The 16,857-nt window shown below is 37.2% G+C and overlaps 1 protein-coding gene across 1 annotated transcript in view; it reads left to right on the top strand.

Moving 5' to 3' along the window:
• The first annotated feature begins 12,761 nt into the window (after window positions 1-12,761).
• Window positions 12,762-16,857, top strand: part of LOC107741500 (nucleus accumbens-associated protein 2-like) — a 42,527-nt gene continuing 38,431 nt past the window's right edge. The window contains exon 1 of the mRNA XM_016554254.1: window positions 12,762-12,983. The gene's annotated coding sequence lies outside the window, so the exon portion shown is untranslated. The remainder of the gene's footprint in view (window positions 12,984-16,857) is intronic.

The raw sequence follows: 16,857 nt of genomic DNA, 5'->3' as shown, positions 1-16,857 counted from the left end.
TGGTGTGTGTGTGTGTGTGTGTGTGTGTGTGTGTGTGTGTGTGTGTGCGTGTGTGTGCGTGTTTGCTCACTACTCACTGCTGTGTGTGTGCACATGGATGGGTTAAATGCAGAGCACAAATTCCAAGTGGGACACCATACTTGGCCACACGTCAAGGCCTGTATGGTGCCTGTAAGGGCCTGATTAAAGATAAATATCAGTGCCCTATATTAATTAGGTGCTTATTATTTATAAATAATAAATTTCTTAAATGGAGATTCACCCAAAAATGAAAACTGTCATCATTTGGTAAAAAATGTATAGCCTGAATGCACTGTAAGTCGCTTTGGATAAAAGCGTCGGCTAAATGCATAAATTATTATTATTATTAATTATTAATTAATTATTATTTACTCAACATCATGTCATTCCAAACCTGTATGAATTTCTTTCCTCTGTGGAACATAATTTAAGAAATTCAAGAAATGTTTGTCCATACAGTAGAAATCATGGGTAACCAAAATGGTTTGGTAACATTCTACAAAATCCTCTTTTGTGTTCAACAGAAGAAAGTCATTTGGAATGACATGAGGGTGAGGAAATGATGACAGAATGTATTAGTAGTATCTTTCCAGCATAGCTCAAAATCAATGCTTTACTGTCAAGTGCTTTTCTATGTGACAAAAATGCATTATTAAGTTTGTTGCATTTGTTGTGAATTTAGTAATATCTATCGTATATATATCAAAACATTCAAGTGGGAATTTGTGGGAACGTTACGATCGCAACTCATAGCCATAGGGCCCAGAATTCCTAGCGACGGCCCTGGCTATAAATGAACTACACCACGGTCACATGGCTTATCCACCATTAAGCACCATTAAGCAGCCAACAACTCTTTCAGTCTTGATTTAAAACCATTTTCCCTGAAAGTTTGAGTTAGAATAGTGTGATTATAACCACAAGGTGAATGCAACGAGTAGATAAGTTTACCTGTTCAGTGTGATTATGTTTAAAGTCTGATAACCTCTGTAGTGGCATTTAGATGCTTGTTAGCAACCACCTTTTTCAAAACAAGTAAAAGCTTTAAATATTACTGATGTATTTTATGTCACAGAAAAAAACATTAAAAAGTCTAGAGCCTGTGTTCACCAAAGACCTTATTTCACGCAGCTAAAGCAACTTTCATTGCTTTGAAATATCAGTTTCAAAATCATTCTGATGGTAGTGACTTCTAATAAGACGAATGTATTCAGTTTCTTCCCCAAATGACTGTTTTGGGAGTTTGTAAGTTTGTTGAGCGGTAAGAAATACCACAAAAAGGGTGAATTGCTTTATGGCAGCAATAAATGCATGGGTGCATTCGAAATCGCATAATCTCTTGAGTAGGTCATTACTTCACAACCGCAAAAAGAGTATGTTCTAGTATGAATGTGTGTATTATGATTGTAATGTTGTCATTGTCAGTTGCGTCACATCACTGCCATTCATAAATCCTCTCCCATGGCCTCGTGTGATAGTAAGTGTCGATCGTATGCACACTTCAGAATCACACCGGAAGTAGTAGGTCAGTAGGTACTTTGTGCCTACTCTTTCATGAGTACTTTGAATTTGGGCATACATTTTTGTCACATACTATTTTTCGCCTATATTGTAGGGAAGTATTTGCAGTTTCTAATACAGCTCAAGTGTACAGAGATCCACTGTATAATTACAACAGTGAACTCCACTCATTTAACTGCTGTAGGCACTCAAACACACAACCCTTTCTTTAATCCAAATAATAATAATAATCAAAATACCCACTGACTTAAGGATGATGGAACCGGAAGTACTAAAATGTGAACTTCGTTTTGCCCTGCAAAAATACGTCATCCCTGCAGCATGCTGTTGGCAGCACTTTGACATGAGTCTGAATGCAGCCATTGACCTAATATTCATAATATTGTGCAATTAGAAGCAAAAGCAAAACATGAAAACTTCAACTGACTCTCAAAATGGTCAAGTATGTTGTTAAAGATAGCATCTCATCACAAATTCCCTCCGTATCCACAGAAAGCTCATCATCAACCCTGACTGCTGCTGAAATGATTACACTGTTGATTAAATTAGTAAAAGCAATCACAATCTCTTAAAGCAAGTTAATTGGGAGAATTTATTTAGCCCTACTGATGGCTTTATGCATGTTTGATTAAGTATTATAAGGTTTGTTTTTCAGATTTTACATAATATGTCTTTAAATCTTGCACAAAGTGATCGGGAGCCCCATTAACGATCATAATAAACTCTTTTTAAAAGCGCCTCCCGTTATGATTTATCTGCGGCGAGATGTGCTGCTCCGCTCACTATCTGGCCATCTGACAAATAGGCAGGATGCATCGTACAGTCATGCCATAAATCTGCAGACGTGCAGAGCTGTGCAGTGCACTGGAAAAGTTAGGCAGAGGTCAAATCAACTTTATGAGGGATCTCTCTCTCTCACACACACACACACGGGTTTATTTCTCTATCTTAGTGAGGACATTGCATAGACTTCCATTGATTTTCTATCAGGTTAATAATGTTTTCTATCAGCTAACCCAACCACCCTTTAACTTAATCATCACAGAATCATGTGAAGAACACTAGATTTACATCAAAACATCTTTTGGCTGATTTTTAAGTTTTTAACAGGCTGATTTAAATTTTTAACAGGCTGATGTTACCCGTTTCTGATGCAGAAAAGCTAGTTCATGACCTCTAGACTGGACTATTGTAATGCACTGCTAGCTGGTTGCTTTTATTTTAGTATTCATTTAGTTCTCTTAGTCCTGATCTTTTGTTTTCATTTTTTGCTTGATATTTTAGTTATTTGTGTTGGTTAATTTAATAATTTTTAATTTTTTTTTTTTTTTAAGTCCTTTTTGTTCATTCTCTTGCCTGTCTTGAAGTAAAATATAATAATTGTTGTTAATAGTGTTCATCGTCTGTTTGATTACGTCTTTAATTTATTTTTCCGTACATTTCTGCCATATGTACATTAACTGAGCTACTACTAAATATTGTGGAAACTTAATTTGCTGTAAAGTTGCTTTGCAACGATTTGTATCGTGAAAAGCGCTATACAAATAAACTTGAATTGAATTCACTAGTGAGGACCAGTAGATTGTCCTCACTAGTGCGTTGTCAAAGTATTTCACAATAAGTGATGAGTACATTTTGTCTTCACAAGTAGGCCTATGGTCAAAACAAGCACTCACATAAACAGTTATACAGAACAAATTGAGTCTGAAGGCATTAGAGATGGGAATGATACATGCAGATATTTAGCATTATGGCATTGCTGTTACTATCTGTGAGATGAAAACTGTTGCAATAGCATTCAATTCAGAGCAAAGTGCATGGAGACTATTTTAAACCTACTGTTGGGAGAAATAGTTTGATTTCTGGCTTATATCTAAAGTTACCAGATGGCATTGTGATGATTAATTTTGACCCATGGTAAAAAAAGAAAATTAATTTAATTATTCACATAAGACTTAAGTGTGTTAGTTCACTGCAGACTTGTGGATGAATCTATTAATATTCTTTAGGCTACTTATATTTATATTACATTATAAGTGGTGCCGTGCGCACTCAGTTAAATGCAAGATTTGTGATCCTAATGTAGAAATCCTCGGCATGACTTTAAGACCCTTTTATTTGCCACGAGAATTCGGATGTATCTTACTATTTGTGGTATATGTCCCACCCAGCGGCAAACCATCACAGGCGGCCAGTCTGATAGCAGACATGGTACATGAACTGCAACGCAGCTACCCCGATGCTCCTGCAATAGTGCTTGGAGATTTTAATCAGTGTAACCTGGAACAAGTGCTGCCAGGATTTGAACAATACGTAAAGCTAGGAACAAGGAAAGACAATATTTTGGACAAGTGTTTTGTGAATGTTAAGAATGCCTATGTGTCTAAGTGTAGACCACCAATACTGAATTCTGACCATAATGTGATGTATATGATTCCAGTATATAAGACGAAGCTAAAACGGGGAAAACTGGAAAAGAAAGTAATTAGAGTACGGTCAAATGAAAGTAGAGAGAATCTGAGAGCTTGTTTTGATTGCACAAACTGGGAAATTTTTCATGATGGATCATTAGATGAAAGAATTGAAGTAATTAACGATTACATCCATTTTTGTGTACAACTGGTAATACCTACAAAGGATATTAAAGTATACCCAAATAATAAATCTTATGTTACCAAGGACATTAAGGAGATCATAAATAGAAGGAAAGTTGCATTCAGAAATAAAGACTTTAAAGAACTGAAATTGACAGAAAAATAAATAAAAGGTAAAATGAGGAAAGCAAAAGAATCTCATAGACAGTGTCTAGAAGAAGCCTTTAGGACTAAAGACAACAAGAAAGTCTGGGATACTATGAAAAAAATGATAGGTTTATCATCATCTAATAAAGCTATTGTGACAGATAATGAAGTTGGCTTTGCCAATGAACTAAACACCTTTTTTACTAGATTTGAATCCACAAGCAATAATGAACTAGTTAATATAGTACCATCTTCTTCTCAAAAGATAGTTATCGACGTTGAAGATGTTAGGAGAGCATTTCAGTCTACTAATATCAGAAAAGCTGCAGCTCCAGGCCTTATAAAGAACTTCGCTTATGAACTAGCTCCAGTGTGCCAACCAATCTTTCAGGCTTCTATTGATTCACATATTGTTCCTGTAATATGGAAAACCTCAATCATAAAACCAATACCAAAAATATCTTGTCCAAAGGAATGTAAAGATTAAGACCTATAGCTCTCACCTCAGTAATCATGAAATGTTTAGAAAGAATATTACTTAAACACCTGGTTTATAATGTTAAAGGGAAACTTGATCAGTGAAGACACAGTGGCTGCTTTAGTGCACATCATCACTAAACATCTAGACAAAAGTAACACCTATGTTAGAGCTTTATTTCTTGACTTTTCATCTGCGTTTAACACAAACAAAGTTAATACTCTTGTGTCTAAACTAATGCAGTTAGACGTGAATCCATATTTAATTAAATGGTACATTTCTTTTCTTACTAATAGAACTCAAAGAGTTTAAGTGAACAACGTTTTGTCAACAGAAGTAAAAACTAATGTTGGTGTACCTCAAGGTTGTGTAAGTTCTGCTATTTACTTTGTATACAGATGACTGTCATTCATATAGGCCTAACCAATATATCCTAAAGTACTCGGATGACACCGTGTTAATATCATTATTAAATAACTCAGCGTGTTCAGAACAGCATCAACAGGGGGTAAACAAATTAGTTGAGTGGTGTGATTATAATGCCCTCGGTATTAACATAAAAAAAACCCAAGACAAATTTCAGACCTTGTCTGACAATAAAGTTGTATCGTATCTTATTATACTTATATTTATGAAAAAAGTCGCAAAATTAGACCGAATATCAAAATAAAATTCACAGAAGGAACTTGTGACTCAAAACAAGAGACCACTGCTAATTTAACCAGCATGAACTATTCTGATAATAATATCCTAAATCTTTAAGAAGAAAAAGAAAACAGAAACGCAGAATCTTTTTTGCGACGCTCACTGTCGTCAGAGATCAAAAAAAAATTAAAAATTTAAAAAAGATAAGCCTGCGCCTTTAAATTGTCCGGCTGTTGTCATAGTAACCAGAGGGCCAGTGTGTTTTGCGACAGACCGTGTTCCGCGCCGCGGCACATCACCAGCCGATGAATGCAGAATAAACGCATGTGAGTTTCATTCACTTATTCTATATATAATCACATTTGATGTATATATATAATATGTAATATGTGAAGCGTATGACGAGAGGTGAGTGATAATGTGATCTGCCTGTTGAACAGCTTTATATGAGGCCTTGCATTTATAGAATAACCATTAGGCTACATGAAATATAGGCAGATTTCGGCATGTTTACATAAAAACGAAAATTCTCCGTATGTTCTTTAAACACTTAAACCTTCACAAAGCCCATTACTATGGATTTTGGACACAGTACCATTAAATTATTTTGAGTACTGTGTAAATATACTGTTATAAATACAGGATATAATAATCACAAGGTTTTTCTTGGAATACGATAGGAATATCATGGTTTATGAGTAGGATATTAATTCTGTATCATGGTATTACTATGTGATACCATCATTGTACCATGGTACTCCCCTTTTACAAGGGAATGCATTCTGTGAGAGTGCTATGAATGTAATCTAAATTAAACATTGTGTTTATAGCACGTTTACAGCACTTTTATTGTTATTTTGAGGTTGACCATTTTTATTTATTTTTTTATTTGTATGATACTACAGTTTAATGGCAGCAAGTGAGATGTGTTAATGACATGAAACAAAGGCTGTTTCAAAGTAGTAGGATCTGATGAAGAGAAACTGCCTTTGATTCCCAGGGAATACATTAACTGATAAAATGTACAACCTGAATGCAAAGTAAGTCGCTTTGAATAAAAGCATCTGCCAAATGCATTAATGTAAATATCAATAGCATTAGTAGAGCTAATGCATCTATTCATTCTAAATTACAATTATTTACACATTGTCATCTGCATGTTTTAAATAGCTTGTCATCTGTCTGCATGCTTTAAATAGAATAATTTCCTGCCCAATAAGCAGGGTAATTCAGATTCAATTAGAATATGTTTTCAACTTGACCAATTAACCAAAAAGAAACATGGGAAACAGTACTCTTACAAGCTTACCTTGTTGAAAAAAGTAAGTATATTTGTATTTTCAAACCACAGGGTAGAAGAACTGACTGAAATTTTAAGTAAACATAACTGTCTTCTTATATAATCAGAGAACATCAGTGTTTCCAGTGGAGGTAAATAGGTTTAATTTAATATTTAGTGTCTCTGAAGCTGTTAGCAAATCTTCTAGCAAAGTGTGTGTTATCGTATCTTGTGCATTGTTTTTTTTATACTTGTATACAATCATAATTACTCATATTAGCCAAAAATCAGCCGATCGATCTGCCTGGATGATATGTGGGCATATCACTAATTATTATTATTATTATTATTATTATTTATTTTTTCTCCAGAGTTTCAGTGTTATGGAGATGCCCACTGGATGAGCGCCAGTGCACTTAGTCATGGGAACATCGCATTTACATCCATCTGCGTTTTAGTTAGCTGCCGGTGGTCCTGTTATGCAACATGCAGCCCTGGAGTTACTGGAAGAGTCCTGTGAGTGGACCTTCCTGAATCCAGGGGGTTTCCAAGCCCACCCATGCCTGTCATTCCCATCCCACGGAGGGTTCGCTCCTTCCATGGCCCTCACACTACCTGCATGCACTCCGCCTGTGGCCCGGCGCGCACCGCCCAGCTCGTACGCACCAAATACAACAACTTTGACCTGTACCTGAAGTCTCGATGGATGTATAATTTCATCCGGTTCCTTCTCTATTTTGGCTGCAGTCTTTTTACCGCCCTCCTCTGGGTGGCACTATCTGCATTCTTCTGCCTGCAGTACGTCAGCGTGCGAATTTTCCTTCGTCTTCAATACAAGCTGTCCGTCATTCTACTGCTGCTGGGTCACCGCCGGCTGGACTTTGGCATCCTCAATGATCTGTTTATATACAGCATGCATGTTACCATGTTTCTGATCGGAGGCCTGGGATGGTGTTTCATGGTCTTTGTAGATATGTGAAGTTCGGACTGGTTGAATGATCACTGTGTGGAAAGACACTTCGTTTGATTTGCTTTTTGAGCATGCAAGTTTTACACATCTTGACAGAACTGAGAACATGTGTGCGACATTTTAAAAAGAGCTGAAATCCTTTTCCACAGCTTGCTTCTCATTCCAGTGTGAGAAAAATGTTATGCATGTTTTTTCTTTTTTAGAATTTATATGAATTAAATGTGTTGTGTGTTGTATTCTAACACTGTGCGTAGGGGAATACGATTTACTTTTTGTTTTTAATGTCAGTAAACCAATGTTTCATATATTTTTAGATCTGCATGTGCCGCTTATGTTTGCTTTTGAGAAGGTGCTATTTTATCTCGGTTTTTCTTCCTTCCATTCTCATGCAGAAATATCCTGGCCTCTTTCAGCTTACTTGCAGCGTTCAGACCATATTATTTGTATGGTGCCAATCAGAGCATGAGTCTGATGCCCCATGTTGCATTAGTGTGGTGTTATTGGCGCCAGCCTGGCATGAAAGTAAAGTGAAGGAGTACAATCTCCTATTGTTTGAGGATCAAACATCATATGCCTCATACTTGGCCAAGCATGCTCTTTTGTTCTGAAACTGAACGGACACCAGTGACATTTCAGACAAGCCATTGTACAGCTCAACCCAGAAGGGTCAAAGCCCTGATGAACCGACACATGTACAGCTGCCGAATGACTGGAGGATCACCTGTGTCAAATGACGAACTCTCTTGGAGGGACACATATCTACTACTGCAGACCTGCTCAAATAGTTGTTATGGTGTAGCACAGTTCAATAACATCTCAGGAACAGCATCAAAACACTGAATAAAAATTGTGTAAATCTTACCGGTGTGTGCAGTTATGATTTCTGTGTATAATAAATGTGTCCTAGACAATTGTGTCCTAATTTTGATTCAAAGAGATGGATATTCTGTGTTTTTGTCTTTGACCAATATGGGGTTTTAGTGGCCGATACTGATAACCAGAGTACAATAGAAAAAGCAATGAACACAATCTAAATAAACACTTATTTTACATAATACTGGCTTGAAATCCACAAAAAAAGCTGTGCTTATATATGACCACAACACACTCTTAGAATTGTATTTGTACAGTGTGTCCTAAAGACCCTCTTGTTTGTGGAACTACTTTCTTATGCTAAAGATTCAGAATTATTCATTACTAGTTAAAAACAGGCGTCATGCCCATTCAAACGGGGCACGTGCCCCCTCAGATTTTTGAGCCAAGTGGATTTTGAATGCAGCTTCCAAAAGACAAAAAAAAAATAGCCGAATAATACTTTCTATATTTGATACAATCACACCAGCATGATTAAATCGTTCAGCTGGTCATATCATCAGCTGCTAAATTCAAATCTGTGTTCGCTGGCTGGCACTGAGCCAGATACAGACGCGTTTTTACAGCACTGCTCATTAACCAATCACACACGATGCTGTTGAGCTTATGAATGCAGTGGCCAATCAGAGGTGTTCAGATGAGTCGGCGCTAAAATGCCGGCGTTTTCTTCACTCGCTCGCTGACTGAATACCTCTTTCTGGCGAATTCTCTCGTCAGAAACAACAAACTGCAGATGTGTGTATGAATCTGTAAGTAAGATATTCATTTCACAGTGTAAACAGCTTCAGTGATTTTAATGGGAGTTTTTGAGAGTGCTTGAACTCTAGACTGTCAGTGAAAATGTTCTTTGATAATGTAAATGTTCTTTGCTCTCTGTAAAATTAAAGTGTTATAAGTAGCCTAACTTTTATTCACATTAACTTTCAATGTTAAATTCACATTAAATATAAAATCAGTCGTATTAAAAACGTTATGGCATGACACCCATATATGTTACTTAAGCAAACAGACAGGATTGTTAATAGACTACATTATTAGGCTACTTTGACCATCGGCCACTATAGATCAAGTAACATAATCTATAAAGGTGAGAATCAAGATATTTCATGATATAGTTAATGCGTTTGGGAATGTTTCGAATAAAAACAAAAACAGGAGTGCTATTCTGGCTGCTGTGTGTCAAAATCATTATAAATTGATTGCCAGAGCAAGTGAGAACTGATTCTCTTGTACCAGAAAGCGGAGTCAGGTGAATAAATCTTTATTACAAATAACAAAGAAAAAGAAAAAGAAAAAGAAACAAACTGGCAGGCCACTGAGGGCCAGTCAAGGGTCAAAGATAGATAAGCAGTCTGAGAAGGGCAGACAGGTAAGCAGGAAAATCCCAGGAGGAAGATCGGGGCCAGGTAGAGGATCAGGGAATCAATCCAAATGACAGGAATGTAGAGGGGGACCAGACATTGGGCAGGGCAGTTAGAGTACTAACTGGCAGAAAGACCTCTGACAAGGGACAGCTGGGCTGGGCAGAAAACTAAAGGAAAAACTCGCATTAGGGAAGGACAGGATACGGCAAGACTAGACAAGACTTCAGGCAAGATAAGCACTGGCAAGAACAATTTCTAAAGCTAGAACTAAACAAGGGCTATACGGAGGGGCATGGTAAAATGTAAGAAGGAGACAGGACAAGAGAAACATGAGGCAGGAGTAAACAAGGCTAAGCAAGATTTCAGGCAAGATAAGAACTGGCACTAAACAAGGGCCAAATGAAGGGGCATGGTAAAAGGTAAGAAGGAGACAGGACAAGAGAAGCATACGGCAAGTCTAGACAAAGCTAGGCAAGATAAGCACTGGCAAGAACAATTTCTAGAACTAAACAAGGGATAAATGAAGGGGCATGGTAGAAGGTAAGAAGGAGACAGGACAAGAGAAACATATACTGTAGCAAACAAAGCAAAAACAAATTAAATAGATTGTCAGTGAGCTCTGGGTGTTGATGTAGGGGGTCTTTGGGGTCTATGCACATTGCCTGGGCTAGCCTAGTTGCCATCAGTCCATTCTTAAGGTTGTATTCCTTAACCTTTTATGGCTCGTTTCCACTGAGCGGTACGGTTCGGTACAGTACAGTACGGTACGCAATTATTTCCGTTTCCACTGTCAGAAGTTGTGAATGGTACCAAAATAGCGTACCGTACCGTACCACTTTTTTGGTACCCTTCCGTTGGGGTACACTTGCATCATTACCAAAGCACACAAATCAGATTTGATCACTTGCAATTAATAGCACAGTCTGCCTGAAAAGATCTGATTTGAGAACAAATCTGATTTGCCTACAGTCTGAACATAGCCTAATTGCTATCTTTGTCCATGCTGAGATGTATACCCAACTATTCTAAGCAACCCATACTTTGAAGTGTCTATGACAAGCTGACTAGTAGGGGAAAGCGGGGCACAACCTAACACTTTTTGACTTTCTCAGTTTGTGTGAAACAACATGGGGTTCAGAGTATAATTTTTTATCCACAGTCATTTCACACTTGTCTAGCACAAATATGTCGCTTTGTTTCATAATTACAGCGCATACATTTTTCTTTATTTACCCTCAAAAAATAGAAGTGAAATGTGACAACATGCCCCGTAGGTGGGGTACATGGTAACATCTGAGGGGCACATTGTAACATGACCATATGACAGCTTAAAATGTTATCTGATCTAATGGAAAAAATATATATACAAGACAAACTAAAATATTTTGTCAACAAAATAAAAATTATTAACTTTTTTCAAATAAAAGAAATGGCGTTTTTTAAGAATTAAAAATAATCTGATTTTGGAGTTTGACAATGAACACATTGCAACCATGCTTGGGACGACCCATAAACGAGCCAAAATGCTTTACATTTCTTGAAATAATAATTTCTGAACATTAAACATTGACTGTCTGTCTTTATTCACCTGTTTCTCGTAGTTTCTCATTAAAATGCATTAAAGTAAATAGTGTAAATCAGGGGTGCCCAGTCCTGTTCCTGGAGATCTATCTTCCTGCATAGTTCAGTTCCAACCCTGATCAAACACACCTGTCTGTAATTATCAAGTGCTCCTTCAGATCCTAATTAGTTGGTTCAGTTGTGTTTGATCAGGGTTGCAGCTTAACTCTGCAGGAAGGTAGATCTCCAGGAACAGGGTTGGGCCCCCTGGTGTAAATTATATCACTAATGCCATAGAAAAGCATAGTTTAATTAAAGCGGGGCACATTGTAACGCAGTGTTGCACCGTTCTCCATCTGCGCAACTGGAATTTAAAACTGGTTAGTGTCTTCTGCTAGGTAGCGAAGCATTAAACTAAACTCTAAACTGATGAATAACAGATTGAAGATTAAAATAGCAGATTTGTATTATTTTAAATAAATACTAAAAACTGAGATAAAAAAAATTTACTTAAGCCAGAAATGTACTTTTACTATGGTAAAATAAATGTTCAGCTATATCTTCAAAATATTTTTTTAATTTTGGTTAAAACCTTTTTTTCTCTATATAGTGTTGATATGGGTTCGGTTTGGCCCCCCCAAGCTCAAACGTCAAGCTACGCCTATGACCCCGCGTTAGTTTGTGCCCCACGTTCCCCTACATTATCCTGCTCATTACACTTAGCAAATTAATAAAAAAAACATGGATATGAGATATTGATTAGCGAATACAATATTACATTATGTGAGAAAATAGAGATTGTGGAGTAAGTGATATACAAAACATGAAACTAGCAGAACTAAAAGGTCAGGACTGTTGCTAATGAGGTGAATGGTTGGACAAATTCACTGGGACAAAATGTGTCAAAGGCCGCATTCAGTACTCAGATATGTGTGAGTTATAACTGTCATCCAGTGCTAAACTGTATAACTGATCGCTCAACATGGAAACGTGGTTTTCTACATACATTAGCTGTGTTCTGTCCCATATACCTTTATGTTTGTTAAGTGGCCATAATAAAGTTGAGATAAAGTACAGTCAGACTGTCCTTTTCACTATAGATAAGTTCCTTGAAGGTGATCTGCTTTGGTGATTATCACCCTGGAATAATACCAGACTGCCTGTACATTATCATTAATTATTTAAGTACTTGAACATAGTGACGTTTACTTTGAGGAATAGATGTTAAAACGGCTTGCCATAATTGTTCATTAGATATGAAATGTGCGGGACGGTCCGACTGTGTCTTTAAAAACTCCTGAAAGCGTTCGAGAATGATGTCAGACTGAACGCGAAATCACTTCCTGAACTGAGAGAAAGAGAGAGAGAGACACAGACAGAGAGGCAAATGGGGAGAGCGCTGGCGTTGTAGGGAGAGAGCAGTGGAGGTGAGGAGGGTCTGGCTGAACACGGACCCCGCTGGAAACTTCACATCCACAGAAATACGCCGCTACAGAGCGTCGCGCTCTTATATGGAGGAGAAACTCGCCGGGTAAATATATGACACGCATCATATTTAGGTCTTGATGGCAGGACTGCATGACGCATATGGGCCATATTTTATTTCCTACTTGATATATTTGTATGATTCGGAGTCACTGATGGAGATTAGATTTCAGTGCGGCGGGTAATGTCATATAGGCTACTTAGAACTGAAACTTAGGTTTGCTCTAACCTCGTAAACATTAGCCTCAAATTCAAGTCATTTGTTTTTAGCTAATGAAAGTTGTTTAGAAAAAATAATAGTGTGGCAGTGAAGGAATGCAGGTGGATTCGGTGGAATGTGTTTTTTGCGAGCAGAATGTGAGAACGTGTGCGCGCGCCTGTTCGAGTTTATTAGTCTTCTAATGTAGATTGATGATGATGATGATGATGGTTTCTGCAGATCATCACAAACACTGTTACAACTCACTTTACTTTTGCAAAACTGCCTAAGGCCTGTCAAGTACTGTTTTTGGACATGCATGCCACCATGGTACTATCAACGTTGGTGCCATGGTATAACATTGTTTATCTGAAAATGGTAGCATCGTATTACACGTTTATTATACATTTATTATGTTTATTATACATTATTATTATTATTATACATTTTTGGGCTGTGGTATTCTTTGAAGAACCTTAGAGTAGCTACTTGAATACAGAAAACAAACAGATCAATGTTTTTTTTTTATCTTATACAGATTGAAGTCACACAGAGGTAAATTACATTTGATTGTATCTGCTTCATTCTGTGACAGCATATGCTGATGATCTCCAGTTGCAACTTTTTATTTGTAAAAGAAGTTCATTGTAGCATGATTCCTCAGCAGTTGATTTGTTCATTGTAACCGGATGTCATTTTTAACTCTGAAACCACATTAACAGAGACACGGCCGCACACTCAATGAGATAAACTAACTGTTTGAGACAGATTGATATGGCGAGTTTGATCTGCAGTTCACAGTGTGTTCAGACAGGTCTGGGGCTGATCTTTAGTTTCGGCTGAGTGCGTGTTTGTTGCTTTAAGATCATTCAGACGATGACTAAATTGGAGAAAGGAAGTTTGGTCAGAGTCTCGACTCACGAAACAAACTGTGGTCACACATTCTTGCATGTATTTAATATTGTGTTGTCTTTGAGCTTCTGTAAGTTTTGTTGATGGTTTTTGAGGATGAGGGCATATCACACAACCTGTCCATATTGAAAGAAGTGTTATTTTAGTAGAATTGACATATTATTATAGTTTTGTTTTTTTTTTTGAATTTGTGTTTATTATTGTGTTAAATATGTCTATGTAGTTTTATAAAAAAATTTAAATTTCAGTTTTAGTTATTTGGTACAAGTTAAAGTAAATGAAAATTAGAAATTATGCTTTGGCAACTAGCGAAATAATTTATTTTTATGGCTTTAATTTTAGTTAACTATAATAACCCTGGTTGGCATTTGTCTAATTTGACAAGCTTCTACGAACAGAAAATGAATTTACTCCAAGAGTTGGATTGGACACACAGCCTTTGACATCAATAACTAAACATAGGGAAGTGTTTTCTTCTGACTTTTCTATTTATTAGTCTATTTATTTTGCCATCCTCGTTATGTATGGCTGAATGTTTAGTTGCATTTTAAGATTTGCATTTAGCATTGTTTTTTCCTGGCTTGTCTGTCATTATTGGGTCACGACCCACCAGGCACTGCGGTAATGTATTTTCTAAATGGTGTTATACGATTATGAATGTAATAAACCGTTCTGTGGTTATAAAAGTTGCTGCCAGTTAGGGCTGAACGATTAATTGCATTTGCGATAATATCGCGATATGAAACATTTAGATTTTTCAATCGCAGAGGCTGCGATTACACGGTCACGTGACAGGCGAGAGTAAAGAGGTGTGTTCGACTTGAAGATCAGATCGGTGTATGACATCAAAGTACGGCGAGCGAGAGAAAGCATAAGGAGCAGGTCTCGACAGTGCGACTGAAAACTACTGCGTGCGACTATGAAATTTTTTTTAGGAGCACCAGTGCGACTGACCCGATCATCATCATACTTGTGGTTGCGCTCAGGGGAGCTTCAAAGGTTTCTAACGGAAAGAATATCTCTTTGGATTTGAGACTTTAGTCTTTGCAACTTTACAGATCTTCTTTATGCACCAAGAGCTTGTAACACTCTAAAGAGAAAGGAAAAAATGAAATCGCATCATATGACCCCTTTAAATCGCAATCGCAATATTGGTAAAAAAATCACAATTAGATTATTTTCCAAAATCATTCAGCCCTACTGCCAGTAAACCAACTCATCAGCGAGTTTGACTGTGTTCTGAAACTATCTCAGTCGTGTGTTCTCACACAATATACAAGGCCATGTTTCTTGGGCTCAATGCATGCCTGTAGGCACGCTGTCTTTGGTTTGGCCAGCTGCCACGTCCCTGATGACGCGCAGCAGCTGTATTTTTGCACTGTGTCCTGAGTTGCCTTCCCGAGGCCTCGCTCTACCAAACATTCCACATGGGGCTGAAGGGCCAGCCGGGGTTTGTTGGGTTTGTCTGACGTGCTCTCTGGGCCGAACCCTGATGGGCCCCTTTACTGAGAGCCTTATCTGAATACAATAGAGCTTGCTCTCTTCATCAGTAATTAGATCTCGGGCCTGGAGACTCTTGAGAGTGCTGTGACGAATCTGTCGTTCTGCATGATGTGTGCGCTACACCATCGGTCACATGCTCTTCACAGACCTTTTGTTTGTTAACAACAGGGTTAAAATCTCAAGAGTATTTTGCACTGATGCACTGCAGAATGATAAAGGCATTCTGGTAATACCGTGTGCCATTTGTGCTAGAAAATATCAATATTTTTTGTATTAATTTATCTTTAGCTTACAGCTTAATGAGAGAGCAATGCTCCACAATAGATGCTATTCAGTGGCCAATTCTTTAAGGTATAGTTCTCTAGCTTCCGCTAACTGTGGTACGCACGTTCACGAGAGAGTGGCGTCCAGCGGATGAAGTAGGTATAGCGTAAGCTCCGGTGAAAAGTGATGAACGCGGAAGCAAAATGTTGGAGGATTTCGATATAAGTTGAGGGGAGACTGGTTTTCCTTTGCTGTAAAAAAAAAAAACTGGGTTCTAACGAAAGTAGCATATTCTCACCGAAGCTTACACCACACCTGTGTCATACATCATGAACGCGCATCGTTACATATATATATATATATAATAAAAAGGTAACAAAATAAATGGTAAATAAAATAATGTAAAATATTTTAAAAATAATAATTTTAAGATAGTTGCCACAACAACTTTTATCATTTTCATTTAGTTGAACTTGATGTTTTAAAATAAATAATTAAAATAAAAAATTAATAAAACTATACATACATATTAAAAATAAACAGTAACAAAAAAAATTAAAAACAACAAAATTACTAAAACGTTAACTAAAATTAAAATGATAGCAGAAAATAACAAATTCAAAATATTGAAAAAAAACTATAGCAGGCGAAACTCAAAATGTTTCAGGATTTAAGATTGATGCAAAAATGAACCTCAGCTCTCAAATATCATTGCACCACACAGCATTATTTACAGTCAGTATTCTTGTGCTTTGTGCCAAGAACAATATTTTTTCTGTAAAAAAAAAAAAACGTGTTTTTCCCGTAAGAGTTGAACTGTTATTAAGTTTGATGAGGCCAGTGTGAGTGAAATCCTGATAAAACCCCCAAAAAGCCCATTCTCTTTCAAAACATGTTTTGTTCCAGCCCTGTTACAGTGTTTCGGGGTTGAATGTTACAGGGTTGAAGATCGGTGCAAGAACAGTTTATATAGGACGTTTCACAGTGAGTTTCCAGGGTTAGGGTTCATCTCTCATGTAGCCCATGTTGTTTACAGCGACTA

This window comes from Sinocyclocheilus rhinocerous, unplaced genomic scaffold (assembly GCF_001515625.1).
Source record: "Sinocyclocheilus rhinocerous isolate Xijiao unplaced genomic scaffold, SAMN03320098_v1.1 scaffold134, whole genome shotgun sequence".
Lineage (NCBI taxonomy): Eukaryota > Metazoa > Chordata > Actinopteri > Cypriniformes > Cyprinidae > Sinocyclocheilus > Sinocyclocheilus rhinocerous.
The sequence above is the reverse complement of the archived record's forward strand: the minus strand, read 5'-3'. Positions and strand labels throughout refer to the sequence as shown.